Here is a 13,760-nt window from a genome sequence, read left to right as displayed (position 1 = left end):
ACTGCAGCCTCGACCTCCCAGGCCCAAGTGATCCTCCTATGTCATCCTTCTGGGTAGCTGGGACTACAGGTGCACAACCACAGGATAATTTTTGTAATTTTTGTATAGACAGGGTCTTGAAATGTTGCTCAGGCTGGTCTTGCACTCTTGGACTCAAGAGATGCTGCTCTCTGGGCTTCCCAAAGTGCTGGGATTACAGGTGTGAGACACTGCACCCGGCCACATTTCTCTTATTCTCTCCATTTCTGCTTTTGTTCTTTATCCTATCCTATTTGAATTGCCACACGGCAATTCAAATGAGCTTTTAAAAATATGGACCCACTTTGCCATCTTTCCCTTCAAAATGCTTCACTGACTTTGCCTTACTCTGAGAGTATAATAAAAACTACAGGAACTCCACCCCACGCACCAGGTTTGACTTCCATTCCTAAAGCCACCAGGCTACTTTGGTCTCAGCATTTTTTTTTTTTTTTTTTCTGAGACAGAGTCTCACTCTGTTGCCCAGGTTAGAGTGCAGTGCAGTGGTGCAGTCTCAGCTCACTGCAATCTCTGCCTCCCAGGTTCAAGTGATTCTCTTGCCTCAGCCTCCCGAGTAGCTGGGACTACAGGTGCCTGCCACTATACCCGGCTAATTTTAATTTTTTGTATTTTTAGTAGAGATGGGGTTTCACCGTGTTAGCCAGGATGGTCTCGATCTCCTGGCCTCGTGATCCACCTGCTTTGGCCTCCCAAAGTGCTGGGATTACAGGAGTGAACCACCGTGCCCGGCCTGGTCTCAGCCTTTTGTAACCCAGATCCTTCTGTCTCTTCCTCCCATTTTTCACCTAGCTGACCTATTCTTTCCATCTCACTTTTAATACCTTTTTCTCAGTGAGGACCCATGTAAACATAGTGGAAGACGGTACAAAAGTGGAATGATGCCTACTCCTGGGTACTTCCTTCATCCTCAGGTAGAGACTTCCAAAGTACACCATGCAAGAGACATCCCTTATTTCACAATTTTTGAAACCTGTTGAATCACTGAGTAGGCTATTCACGGAAGGTTGGTGATGCAAGCTCCTTATTATCCCATGCGCAGAGGAAGCTAACACACTTGCTCTGGCTAATTCTGGTCTTGAATCATTTCCTGTTAGCTCTTGAGACTCCTTGCATGTGGTACCAGCTTGCTGAGCAATGATCTCAGTTTATAGCAGGTTGCTTTGGCCTCTGGGATGTCGGTCCTGTGTGGCAGAGCCATGATCCAAGGAAGTTTCCCAGGGAAGCCCTGGGATTTGGAATTGGTGAGTCAGTTGAGACTGACAAAAATCAGTTTGTCAAAGAGAGGCTGTCTGAAAAATATACTGCATGGTGATAAACTGCCTTTTTCCCCCCTTAGGGCAATGCTAAAATTACAAAACAGAAATTCATTCAGAAGAAATTCTAATCATAATAAAAAATGAAAATGGAAGTATTTGGAATCTGAAATCTTGATTGTTTTTGTTTTGATGCCTTCAAATTTAAATCAGAGTATGGAAGGAGTGGAAATTCTTAAGACAAGTTACTTATAGGCTCACGTATAGAAGAGCAAGCCTCTGAAATAGGCAAAACTCTCTCCATCATTCCAGTAAGGAGAATGAAGCCAAGAGAGGTTAAACGATGTGCCCATTGTCACAGAGCCCACGAATGATGCACCAGGATGGGTCCCCAGAGCCCAGGCTCATGCAGGCTTATGCAGGGGCCGAGACGGTTCTGAGTGCTGTGTTCCCTGGAGAAGACAGGCTTCCTATAAACCAAAAGAAACATTTATATACATAGCCAGTATAATCAAAATGCTGGGAAATCACACAGAAATCTGTTTACTTTTCTAAAATATTGAGTTGGAATAATTGGAACAAAATGTGCCATTCTCTTTATTGGATAACATATTTTAGTATAAATCATATAAAGTTGGCATTTTTGTAACTCAAAAGCAGTGAAACATTGGCAATTTGAAATTACATTTGTCTTTGAATTGGCTGTCTCTCCTGGTTCTACTGTATTTTATCTCTGGTTTTAGCACTCAGCACATTACCAAGTACGTAGGAAAAACCCAGGAAATGTTTATAGAAGAAATGAACAAAATGAGATTCTGTTATCTAAGATACAGACAGCCTTGTGTGTTAAGCTTCTTACACAGACATGACATTTTAATAAAATAGATGGTAGCTTTATAAGGGCCTCTTGATAGAGAGGGATGTATGTAGGCTTTGGCAATGAGAAGAGAAGTCAGAGTTTCACCTGCGGTACTTACTATGTGAGACCATGGGCAAATTACTTCATCACTCTGACAGCATTTCCTCATTGCAGAATGGGAATGATGATAGATACCTGCAAAGATTATTATGAGAATCAAGTGAGATTGTGTTTATACTGAATCAGTCTTACAGTAGCCACTTGGCAAATGTTATTCTTGATTCCAAATCCTGCTACTAGGTTACCACTTAATGCTTTACATAAAAAAAGTGGAGTTCTAAAAAGGTTGTGTTTTTAGTGCTGGCTTCAGCTAAGCAGTGCTGACTAAAATGTTTCTTAGGCAATAAACGTTTTTGAATTATTTTTTGAAACATCATTCAAATAAAAATAGAGAATGAAGCAGCATTTCCCAAGTATTAATGACACGAATGCCTTACTATATTAATACAGCACAGTAATATCAACAGATTGAAGAAAGTAAAAATTCTAGTCGCTTTTCCTTTTTGGGAGAAGCATCTGTGTAATAAGGAATTCTATTTTAATACTGAGAAATGGTAAACTTCCTGTGTTCTAGTTCATTATAATTGCCCCGCCCTTTGAAGATGATAATGGTCTGCAAAACAGAGCTATTTTGGTACCAAGTAAAGCTGCAAAATCTCCCTCATCAGCAAAACTGGAGAGGCAAGGAAAAAGCGTTTATGTTTGCAATTAACTGGGTCTTTTTTGATATTCAATAGTAAGAAAAACAAAGTTTTTGTTGATCTACAACAATTTGATATTTTAGGAAAAAACAATTCACATGGAAAAATGTCCCCAATTTAGTTTTGCTGCCATGTAAGAAGATATTCTTAGTGAAAAAAAAATGTAATGTGCATTCACTATAGGGGAAGATTTTCAGATTTTTTTTGGCTTGTCTTTATTATTGTTTATTTTTGTTTTTGTCTTAGATCTTAACATAGCTTTAACCACTTCCTTTTCCAGGGGTTACAATTGTGTTTATTCATAGAACTAAAGTTCAGTACCTTCTCCCTTTATTCATTTAGAATTCCACAAATATTTACTGATTATTACAACATACATGACACGGGCCTAGACTCGGGGGGACCCAGTGACCTACTAGAAAAAAAGTGTTTTGCCTTCATCAAATTTATATTGGAGGTAATTTCTGCCACCCTGATCATTATCATCTATGTTAATTTATATTTTATTATAATTCATGGTGACACAATGCTAAAATGACCTGGTTTGTCTATTTATTCTGATCTAGTCATTATATAGTACATTGTATATAGACATTATATCTATAGTATATTGTATAGTACATAGTACATTGAATAGGACACATGCACAAACACACTTATATAACCACACAAATACACATTTAATCCATATGCTATATATATATATATATATATATATATATATATATATGGTTTTTTTTTTTTGAGATGGAGTTTCACTCTTGTTGCCCAGGCTAGAGTGCAATGGCACGATCTCAGCTCACTGCAACCTCCACCTCTTGGGTTCAAGTGATTCTCCTGCCTCAGCTTCCTGAGTAACTGGGATTACAGGCGTCTGCCACCATGCCCAGTTAATTTTTGTATTTTTAGTAGAGACAGGGTTTTGCCATGTTGGCCAGGCTGTTCTTGAACTCCTGACCTCAGGTGATCCACCCACCTTAGACTTCCAAAGTGCTGGGATTGCAGGTGCAAGCCACTGTACCAGGACTGCCATAATATTTTAGGTTCAATTCAAATTCAATGGAGCAAGTATTTAAGGCCCAACTCTATAACAGACACCATCCAGGGGTTTGGATGAACGTGACCAAGTCCTTCCCTCAAGGAGCCTTTAGTTCGTTGAGGAAAAAGACTTGGAGAGAAAGATTTGCCAGGCAGTGGAGAGAAAAACGGCACTGATGCCCCATCCTGAAACTGAGGAGATGTCATCACAGGGAAGACATTTGACTTAGCTCATAGAAATGTAGAGGATTTGAGTAAGAGTGTGGGAAGAGAAAAGTATTTCATGGCGGAGACAGTAGCCTTGCAGTTCTAAGCTTTGGTTTGCAGAGCAGCAGCTTTGGCATCACCTGGAAGCTTGTTGGAAATGCAGATGCTCAGGCCTCAGGGCACACTTCCCAGACCAAGTCAGAATTTGCATTTTAGCAAGATCCCCAGGTGATTTGTAGATGCTTTAAAATTTGAGATGCACTGGGCAGAACACATAGGATGAAAAGTCGGGGCCTGTTGGAAGATGGTAACCTGGGCCAATGTGGTTGGAGCACAGAATCCCAGGCAGGGTGCAAGGAGGAGGCTGGAGAATCAGAGGGAGAAAATGCTGCAGTGGTATCCAAGTAGGATTCTTCAGACTGGGTGGGAGTAAACTCTAGGCAATCAATACTTTCTCCTGGAAACATTAACCGCTTCCTCCTCTGATTGATGATCGTATTTTTCTTTGGTTGTGCTTGCTGCCCTGTTACAATGATTGATCTATGTGTCTGCCTTCCTCCCTCCTCCCACTTTCCCCTGACCCCACTGCTGATATTTTAAAACAGACCTATTTGTCGTTGCATCTCTTGAACCTGGTACTCAAGAAATAACTCAACTGAACTGAGTTGTGACTATGAATCACTGAGTCACACAGTAGCCTATCCTTACGTTGCTTATAGTTCAGTATTGTAGACCAGAAAGAGTTGTCAATCATTCATTAATTCACTAGTTCAACAACTATTCATGGCATGCCAGGCACTTTCTACCTTCCCCGTCTGGTTCCTGAGAATGTCTCCCTGCCACCACCTCTCAGCACCCTGGTCCCTCAGACCATCTGACCACTCTGAACAAAGCACATGAGTATCGATCCCATCAGCAGCAACAAGCTCTGCATACCAAGCACCTTCTCAATAGAAAATGAGATTTCTGCTTCCACTGACACATAAAAAGATTACTAGCATTAATGACAGAAGATGCCAGTGCCCATGGATGATGGAGACAACACTAGCTGTACTTAGTAAGAGCTAAAATCTTCAGAAAAATCTTTCTAAATTCTGGGCCAGGACAGAGTAAGAATGGTATTAAAGCAACAAGAAGGGCAACGGCAGCTGGGAGCGGTGGCTTACGCCTGTAATCCCAGCACTTTGGGAGGCCAAGGCAGGTGGATCACAAGGTCAGGAGATCCAGAACATCTTGGCCAACATAATGAAACCCCGTCTCTATTAAAAATACAAAAATTAGCCAGGCGTGGTGGCATGCGCCTGTAGTCCCAGTTACTCTGGAGGCTGAGGCAGGAGAATCGGTTGAACCTTGGAGGCAGAGGGTGCAGTGAGCCGAGATCGCGCCACTGCACTCCAGCCTGGGCAAAAAGAGCAAAACTCTGTCTCAAAAAAAAAAAAAAAAAAAAAAAAAAGAAGGGCAAGGGCATTCCAGGAAGATAGAATGGGAATAAATATGAAATCCAAGATAATGTTTAGGGGAGTGTGAGAAGAGGGATCAGAGCACACAGATCTTCAGATATATTAAAAAGGGTCTAGTTTTAAGCTAGGTAGTGTTTTTTACAGTAGTCTTTAACCTGCACCTGCATTTTATATTTCTCCTTTATACATATGGTATATTCTATATATTTCTAAAAATCAAATATAAACAAGACAGAAAAAGAAAATAAGCAGCAGGAATGCTTTGTAACAAGTTAGTTAATCTGGCCTGTGATAGATGCTGAAGAAAGTTTTTTTTTATTAACTGAGTCCATATTTATTTATTTATTTAATTTGTGCTTTTGCGACAGGGTCTTGCTCTTTTGCAGTGAGGGCGTAATCATGCTCACTCCAGCCTCAACCTCCCGGGCTCAAGCGATCTTGATCCTCCCACCTTAGCCTCCTGAGTAGCTGGGACTACAGGTGCACACCACCACACCCAGCTAATTTTTGTATTTTTGTAGAGACAGGGTTTTGCCACGTTGCCCATGCTGGCCTTGAACTCCTGGGCTCAGGTGACCCACCTACCTCGGCCTGGGAGGTAGTTTGGGAAAGTGCTGGGGTTACAGGCATGAGCCACTGTGGCTGGCCAGTCCATGTTAAAGCAATGTGCTAGGTAGGTTTAGAGAGACCAGATTACAATGGGCCTTGAATGCCCAGCTAAGGAAGCTGGACTTAATACTGTAGGCAATGGGTAGACTTTGAAAGTGCTGAGCAGGGAAGTTATGTGTGTAGAGTGGCATTTTAGAAAGCTAAATCTAGCTGTAATATAAAAGACCCACTGAAGGGTAAGAGCAGAAGGCGGTGAACTCCTTTAGCTATTGCAGCACTCTAGTGGAAGATGCCCAGTGAAGGTGACTATGACCCCGGGGGGAAATGATTAATTGGGAAATCATAATGCAGAGTATGAAGCCAATGCATCTTCAAATTCTGGTGATGCTTTCTCCCTAATTACCTCTGACACTCAACTACTTTCCATCTCTTCTTCATATGCTCTAATCTAGACAACTACAGTAGCTGCCTAAAGCATGTTATGCTCTCTACCCTCTGGTTCTTCCCCAAAATGCTGCCAGCTTGACCTTTTAAAAACACGAATAAAAATATTGATATTCTCTAGCTTGAAAGTCTACAATGGCTCTATTAGCATTATCTATAACACAATGTAAACTCTAACCCAGCCTCAAGTGCTTTGGCCCTGCCTATCTCCATTTCCAGCTCATGCTATTCTTTCTCCTGCTCCCTGAGATTAAGCAACATTGCTCCAGAAAATTGCTCTAATTTTATTGAACATGTTATGCTTTTTCCAAAATAGAATCTTGTTTTAAACTAGTTCCCCTCTTTAAAATGCTCCTTTCTCCATCTTTTGCCAGGATAACTTCTCATCCTTTTCATTGTGGCTTATAATGCAGATGAGTGTAATCTTAGTCCTCCTGTAAGCCTGTAAATCTGCAATATTTTAAAGGTCACTAAATAATTTGGAAATTGAATGATGCGAACATTTCTAAAAAAATAGTGAATTCTTTTTTGAATTATTGTGTTTTGTTACTGAAATTCAAACCACATTTTTTTAACTTCCTTTTTTAAATTGTAGCTTTATTTACCACTTCAACTACATTTAGGTAAATAGTTTAGGGGCATAAAGTACATTTAAATGCTGAGACACTATCATCTAACTCCAGAGCTCTTTTCTTTTCCCAAACTGAAACGCTGTACCCACTACACATTAACCCCTCATTTCTCCTCTCCTGAGCCCAGCCTCTATGAATCTGGCTACTCTAGGTATCTCATATAAGTGGAATCATATAGTATTTGTTCTTTTATGATTGACTTATTTCACTTTGCAATAATGTCTTCAAGGTTGACCCATGTTGTCGTTTGTGTTAGAATTCTCTTCCTTTTTAAGGATGGATCATATTCCATTGTATGTATATACCATTTTTTGTTTATCCATTCATGTGTTGATGAACATGGGTGTTGTTCTCACATTTAGACTATTGTAAATAATGCTGCTATGAACACAGGTGTATCTACTCATGTTCCTAATTTCATTTTTTTTATATATTACCAGAAGCGGAATTACAGGATTTCTGTGACAATTCTACGCTTCATGTTTTGAGGAGCTGCTGAACTATTTTCCACAATGGGTGTGCCATTTTACAATCTTGCCAGCAGTGCACAATGGAGCTAATTTCTCCACCTTCTCTTCAATACTTCTTTTCCATTTTTTTTACTTGCCATCCTAATGAATGTGGAGCCCATACCACATTTTGTAACATAGTTATAAATTTAGGAATTAGAAGGTCTGTCATCTCATTTAGTCTCTTATGTTCCAGAAGAAGATGAAACCCAGAATTTTAAGTGCCTTATCCCATGTCACCTATCAGAATGGGGCTAGAACCAGGTCTCTTCTTTGCCAATGTTTCATAGAGCCTCTTAGACATGGTATATAAGACTACGGGAAAAAAAGCAGTTAAGCGTCAGACTTGAGAATACATCAGAGCTGACATAAAATCATATATGAAATCGAGATAGAAGTCTGACTTTATACTCTCCTACCTTACGAAGTTAGACTGGCACCAGAAAAGTTGGTGAACCTCCAGAGCTTCAGTTTCCTGATCTATCAGAGGCATATAGTAATACTTGCCTTGTAGAAATTTTGAAAAGATTAAATTAAATTATTCAAGATCCCATATAGTCCTGAAGCTATTTAGACATTGAAAAAATATTCCTTCCACTGCCAACATCTAGCACAATTTGGGATACATGTTAGGTGCTAAACCAACACTTACTAATTTGACTTGCTTTGACAACAGGGTCTAAAACTGCTTTAGGCTTCAGATTTCTTCTGGCAATTTATTTCCAATTGAGGGTGGGTGCTAACAAAAGGTCAGAGGAACAACGAAAGCAGATGGTCTTCCTGAAGCGTGTGCCAAAAGGATTTGTGAGTGTATTGGGGTGACGTCTCCACCCATCGCACAGCTTGGAGGCTCAAGGGCAGATCCCCAACATTGTACTGGTCCCTTCCTGAGCACTCCCTGGTGCAGACTCCAAGTCTGACAAGGAAAATGTGCTGTGATCATCCTACGGGGGACAGAGCAGCTGCTCCAAGGTGGAGTCTATTGTCAAGGTCCTCCTGGTAACAAAAAGAGGAAAAGGTCTATCAAAGCATTTCCTGCCCGCGGGAGCCATGTGCTTCCATTAATTCTTTTCCCTGAGTCAGTCTGTCTCCCTCAGCTCATGTCTCTCCATGTCCACTGTCCAGAGAAAAGAATAGGCATTTTTAGCAGTTGATTTAAAAACCTTTCCACAAAGTGAGGTTAACGAGAGGAACAAGCTCAGATATTCAGTGGCATGCATCTATATATTTCATAAGGAAGCTGGCACTAAGAAACGGTGGTTTAAGGCAGTTATGATTTTTCAGAAATCTGCTCATGCCCTTCAACTGCTTTGGCACTGCCATGGGTACCTGAGGATAAGAGAGATGTCTCTGCCATCTCTGCACCATCAAGAAATTACAGAAAAACCACAGTGAATATTCTCTGAATATTACATTGGTAACATTCACACATTATAGAAAAGATTAGTTAGTGATGGGAGCGAGTAAACAGTATTTCTGAATGAGTGACTGAGTTTGGTGAATCAAATTTGTTAGCCATGGGAGTCAATAAAAATATATTTCTAAATGAGTGACTGAGTTTCATGAACTAATCTGAATCTCAGTTCAGGGAAGAAGGCCTGGAGGGTGACTCTGATGAATAAGGTAAAATGTGGTCATTTATAGTGCACGCTGTTCCAGAAAAGATAACGTCACAAAGAAAGAAGATGGTGAGCATGGTGTCTACAAACAGAGCAAAGAGAAAGATAGAATTTGACAAATGCTTATCCAGCACTGTTATGATGAAAGCCCTTAAGTGCTAATATGGCAGATTGCAAAAAATGGTGGAAGAGAGTCAAGATGCCGTGGCCAACGACCTGCCAATCGGACAGGTGAGTGAAGTCATCCTGTATCACCCAGCTACCAACTGACCACAGATGCCTGAGAGAGCTCAGCAGACAAGAGCTGAGTTGGCCCAGGCCAGGAGAACCCAAGCTGACCCACAGAATCATGAGTTAAATTGAATGCTTGTCATTTTAAGTTGCTAAGTACTGGGGCAGCTTGTTATGCAGCAAAAGGTAAATGTTGTAGTGGTCAGTAGCTAAGAGGTCTCTGCTGTGAAGCTAATCCTTCAAACCTTGCCAAAACCAGGGAGAAATTGCCTTCAAGACTCTTGATCTTGCTTGGCTTTCACTTATAATTTTTCCTCCTCCTTGGCACTTAAATTTTTCCCATGGATGAATAAATTAATGGTCTTACATTATCTGTTTGTTTATTAATTAATTAATTTATTTATTATGCTTTGAGACAGGGTCTCACTCTGTCACCCAGGCTGGAGTGCAGTGGCATGGTCCTGGCTCACTGCAGCCTCAAATTCCTGGGCTCAAGCAATCCTCCCACCTCAGCCAGGCCCCCAAGTAGCTGGGACCACAGGCACATGGCACCACACCCAGCTAATTATAAAAATGTTGTAGAGATGAAGTCTTGCTATGTTACCCAGGATGGCCTTAAACTCCTAGGCTCAAGAAATCCTCCCACTTTGGCCTCCCAAAGTATTGAGGTTACAAGTGTGAGCCACCAAGCCTGGTCCTTGTTCATATTGCAGGCTGAGAGTTTAGTTGGCATAAGTAAGTCTTCCCATCTCTCAACCATGGTGCCTAGAGTATTGAATTTCTGGTGTTTCTTAGCTGAAGAGCAGAGTTTTGAGTGGTTATGCCTCTGGCATGCACTTGTCCTGCCCAAGTAACCAGCTCTGTCTTATTTGTGTTGAATTTTTACAAACCTCTCTAACAGCAAAAATGAGCCCCTAAAATTGAAAGAGAAAAATTTAATCACTTTCTTATATCAATTTAAATTTTTTTAAAGGTATAAAGGAATAGTAACTGAAATACATATGAAATCTATCCAATATATACAGAATCCTGGTCTTGACGTCCCTCAAGGATGACAGAGAGTCCACATGCCAGGCTAGATAATCATTGAAGAATCCCAGGCCTCTTTGATCCTGTAAACAAGGTGAGGATGTAGGTATCTTCATCTTCCAAATATATGTAGAATGAAATGACAACACTGGCTTATGTCTACTCAGCGCGATCATGTGATCATTAACAATGAAAAGTTAAAAACCAGATATTCAGATTGTTATTTTGGCCACAAGGTATCCCACCCTTGCTTGGCTAATTTATTTTAGTCAATTGATTTTATGAAGTTATTTTTCTGTGTCAAAGTAATAGGGTCTTCAGAGTTGATATGATATACAATTAGTAATTTTCTTCTCAAATTGAAATTAGATAGTAGCCAATGGCATTTGATCTCCAACAACATCGTGCAGGGCTCTATTCCACCAAGATTCCCACTCTTCTTGAGCACAGATTATGAAGCCCTCTAAACTCATTCTATTCATGCTGAAATTCTTACTATATAAGGTAAGATAGATAGAATTACTTTTGCGATGAGCACAGCCTTTTTCCTCGTATATCACTTGGAGATTTTAAACCTTCCCAGCGTTGCTCCCTTCCCTCCTTTCACTCACCCAAATGAAATGCCCAGCACTGTGACATATGACCCTGATGCTGGAAGGAGAATAGGAGAAAACAATACAAGAACTTGTTCACTTCCACTGAACATTTGAAGCCATTCTTGTATAATGAAAAGCAAACAAAGTTTTTAGTGGCAGAAATGCACCATTGCACAATGCCATTTCGACATGACCCTTTCAGCATGAACTGTGGTTCATCCCCGGGTTCAGCTATTTAATGCTAATGGAACACTGTTGACTTAGCCCTCCTTAGAGATGCTTAAGAGACAAAAAGGGTACAGATGTTGACTTCAGAGGTTAACAAACAAATACCTCATTTTTAAGGGATATTTGTGTGTTCATGTTCAGAAAACACTTATGAGGAACCCACCCCACGCCAGAGCCTGTGCAAGAAGCTTTGTAGAATTCAACCATGAGCAAAGTGTTGTCCTGGTCCCCAAGGACCTTACCTTCACAGATATCATACTTAACTTGTGCGTGTTTTCACATATGTTGCCTTATGTTATGCTTACAACAAGCAAGAGAAAGAAATACAAAGATGTTATGAGCTGAACTCTGTTTCCCCAACCAAAATTTACGTGTTGCGGTCTTAATCCCCAGTACTTCAGAATGCAACTGCATTTAGAGACAGGGCCTTGAAAGAGGTTGGTAAGTTAGACTAAAGTATTTAAAGTGGGCCCTAATTCAATATAACTAATGTCCTTATAAGAAGAGGAGATTAGGATATGGACACACACAGAGGGAAGACCATGTAAGACACAGGGAGAAGATGGCCATGTACAAGCCAAGAAGAAACCAACCCAGTTGACAGCTTGATCTCAGACTTTCCCCCTCCAGAACTGTGAAGAGGTAAGTTTCTGTTGTTTAAGCCACCCAGTTGGTGGTACCTTGTTACAGAAGCCTTAGTAAACTAATACAGAAGGTATTATTGTCCCTATTTTATAAATGTTAAAGGGAGGTTATGAGACATTAAGTAATTTACTCAAAATTTACACATACCTCATAAATAGCTGAGGCAGGATTAGAATCCAGGTCTTTGTAAACCCTATAAACTCCTCTATTGATCTTTCTACTGCCAACCACGCTGTACGCACATCGAGCTATCCCACTATGTAACAGCCAAGACCAGGGCTAGGGAAAATTAAGATGTTTTTCTTAGTGAAATACTACCTTTGGTTGTTTTCTTCCTTACCAATTTCAGGTGTTCTCTGTCCTTGGTTTCAATCTTTCTGTTCTTCTGCCACTCTCCTTGTATGATTAAAACCACACGATCTCAGTGGAAGATATTTGCTGTTAGGAAGAAAGTGCTTTGTTAAATGCTAGTATTCTAGTTTATCGAAGTGACTGCTAGTGATAAGTGCTACTCATTCTTTTTTTTTTTTTTTTTTTGACAGGGTCTCACTCTGTTGCCCAGGCTGGAGTGCAGTGGTGCGATCACAGCTCACTGCAGCCTCGACTGCCTAGGTTCGAGGAATCCTCCCACCTCAGCCTCACCATGCTTGTATTTTTTTGTAGGCAGGGTTTTGTCATGTTGCCCTGGCTGGTCTTGAACTCGTGAGCTCAAGAGATCCTCCTGCCTCGGCCTCCCAAAGTGCTGGGATTACAGGCGTGAGTCATCACGCCCAGCCTAATTCTTACTTTTGAAAAGACAAACTTCTCTGGACTAAGAAATGAATCTCCATAATAGCAGGCAAGTGGTAAATATATTTAGGGGGAGACAGCCCTTACATTCTTTGGAAAAATGTGTTTTCATTGCTGCAACTGTATGCTTTATGGGAGCCTGATGGGAGTTAGATAATGATGCGATCATTGTGAGTTGGTAGGATTTCTTAAAACAAATAAAATTTAGAGCAAAATCAAAATGATGGTATTATTTGAATTACAGATAGTAGGAATAAGGTATTCCACAATAAAGTCCTAGTCACATTTTGCTGCATTTGTTCGGTCCGAAAGGTATTGAGGCCTGCAATATGCCTGGGGATACATGGATGAACTGAAATGAGCCGTGTCCTCACACCGTGCACAGTTTGTGATTTTAATCTAGGTCAGTGCTTCTCAATATGACTGAGCAGCAAAATCACCTGGGGAGTGACTGAAGCACGGAGCTAGCAGGTGTCCAGCCCCAGAAACTCTGAATCATTAAGTCTAAAGGCCTGGATTTTTAAAAGTCCCCAAGGAGACTGTGATAAGAGTAGGCCTGGAAACAGTTGCTCTGTCCTAGGTATTCTGCAATGTCAGGGGAAGATGGTCCTCAGACACAGCATTTCAGATACTGTGGCTGCCAGTACCCTTCAGGATCACTGGGCTTCTCTGGAATCTTTCAGATGATAAAACCTGGGCATAAATAATAAACATAGACAGATTGCAAAAAAATTTAAAGGATAGGTAGTGGTAAGAAACAGAAGCTTTCTTTTTGGTCAAACATACATGTATCAAGGTAGATAAATATCAGA

General features: G+C 40.7%; 1 long non-coding RNA gene across 2 annotated transcripts in view; it reads right to left on the bottom strand.

The window, feature by feature from the left end:
- Positions 1 to 991: 991 nt before the first annotated feature.
- The window catches only part of LOC134730873 (uncharacterized), a 69,459-nt gene continuing 56,690 nt past the window's right edge, over positions 992 to 13,760 (bottom strand). The window contains exons 4-8 of one of the 2 annotated variants that reach the window (XR_010112867.1): positions 12,500 to 12,597; positions 11,214 to 11,341; positions 8,464 to 8,807; positions 2,270 to 2,346; positions 992 to 1,762 (exon numbers count right to left, since the gene is read on the bottom strand). This is a non-coding gene — a long non-coding RNA (uncharacterized LOC134730873). The remainder of the gene's footprint in view (positions 1,763 to 2,269; positions 2,347 to 8,463; positions 8,808 to 11,213; positions 11,342 to 12,499; positions 12,598 to 13,760) is intronic. The other variant, XR_010112868.1, reaches the window with a different exon arrangement.

Source organism: Pan paniscus, chromosome 7 (genome assembly GCF_029289425.2).
Source record: "Pan paniscus chromosome 7, NHGRI_mPanPan1-v2.0_pri, whole genome shotgun sequence".
Lineage (NCBI taxonomy): Eukaryota > Metazoa > Chordata > Mammalia > Primates > Hominidae > Pan > Pan paniscus.
Note: the sequence above shows the minus strand (reverse complement) of the source record. Positions and strands in the feature narration are given on the sequence as shown.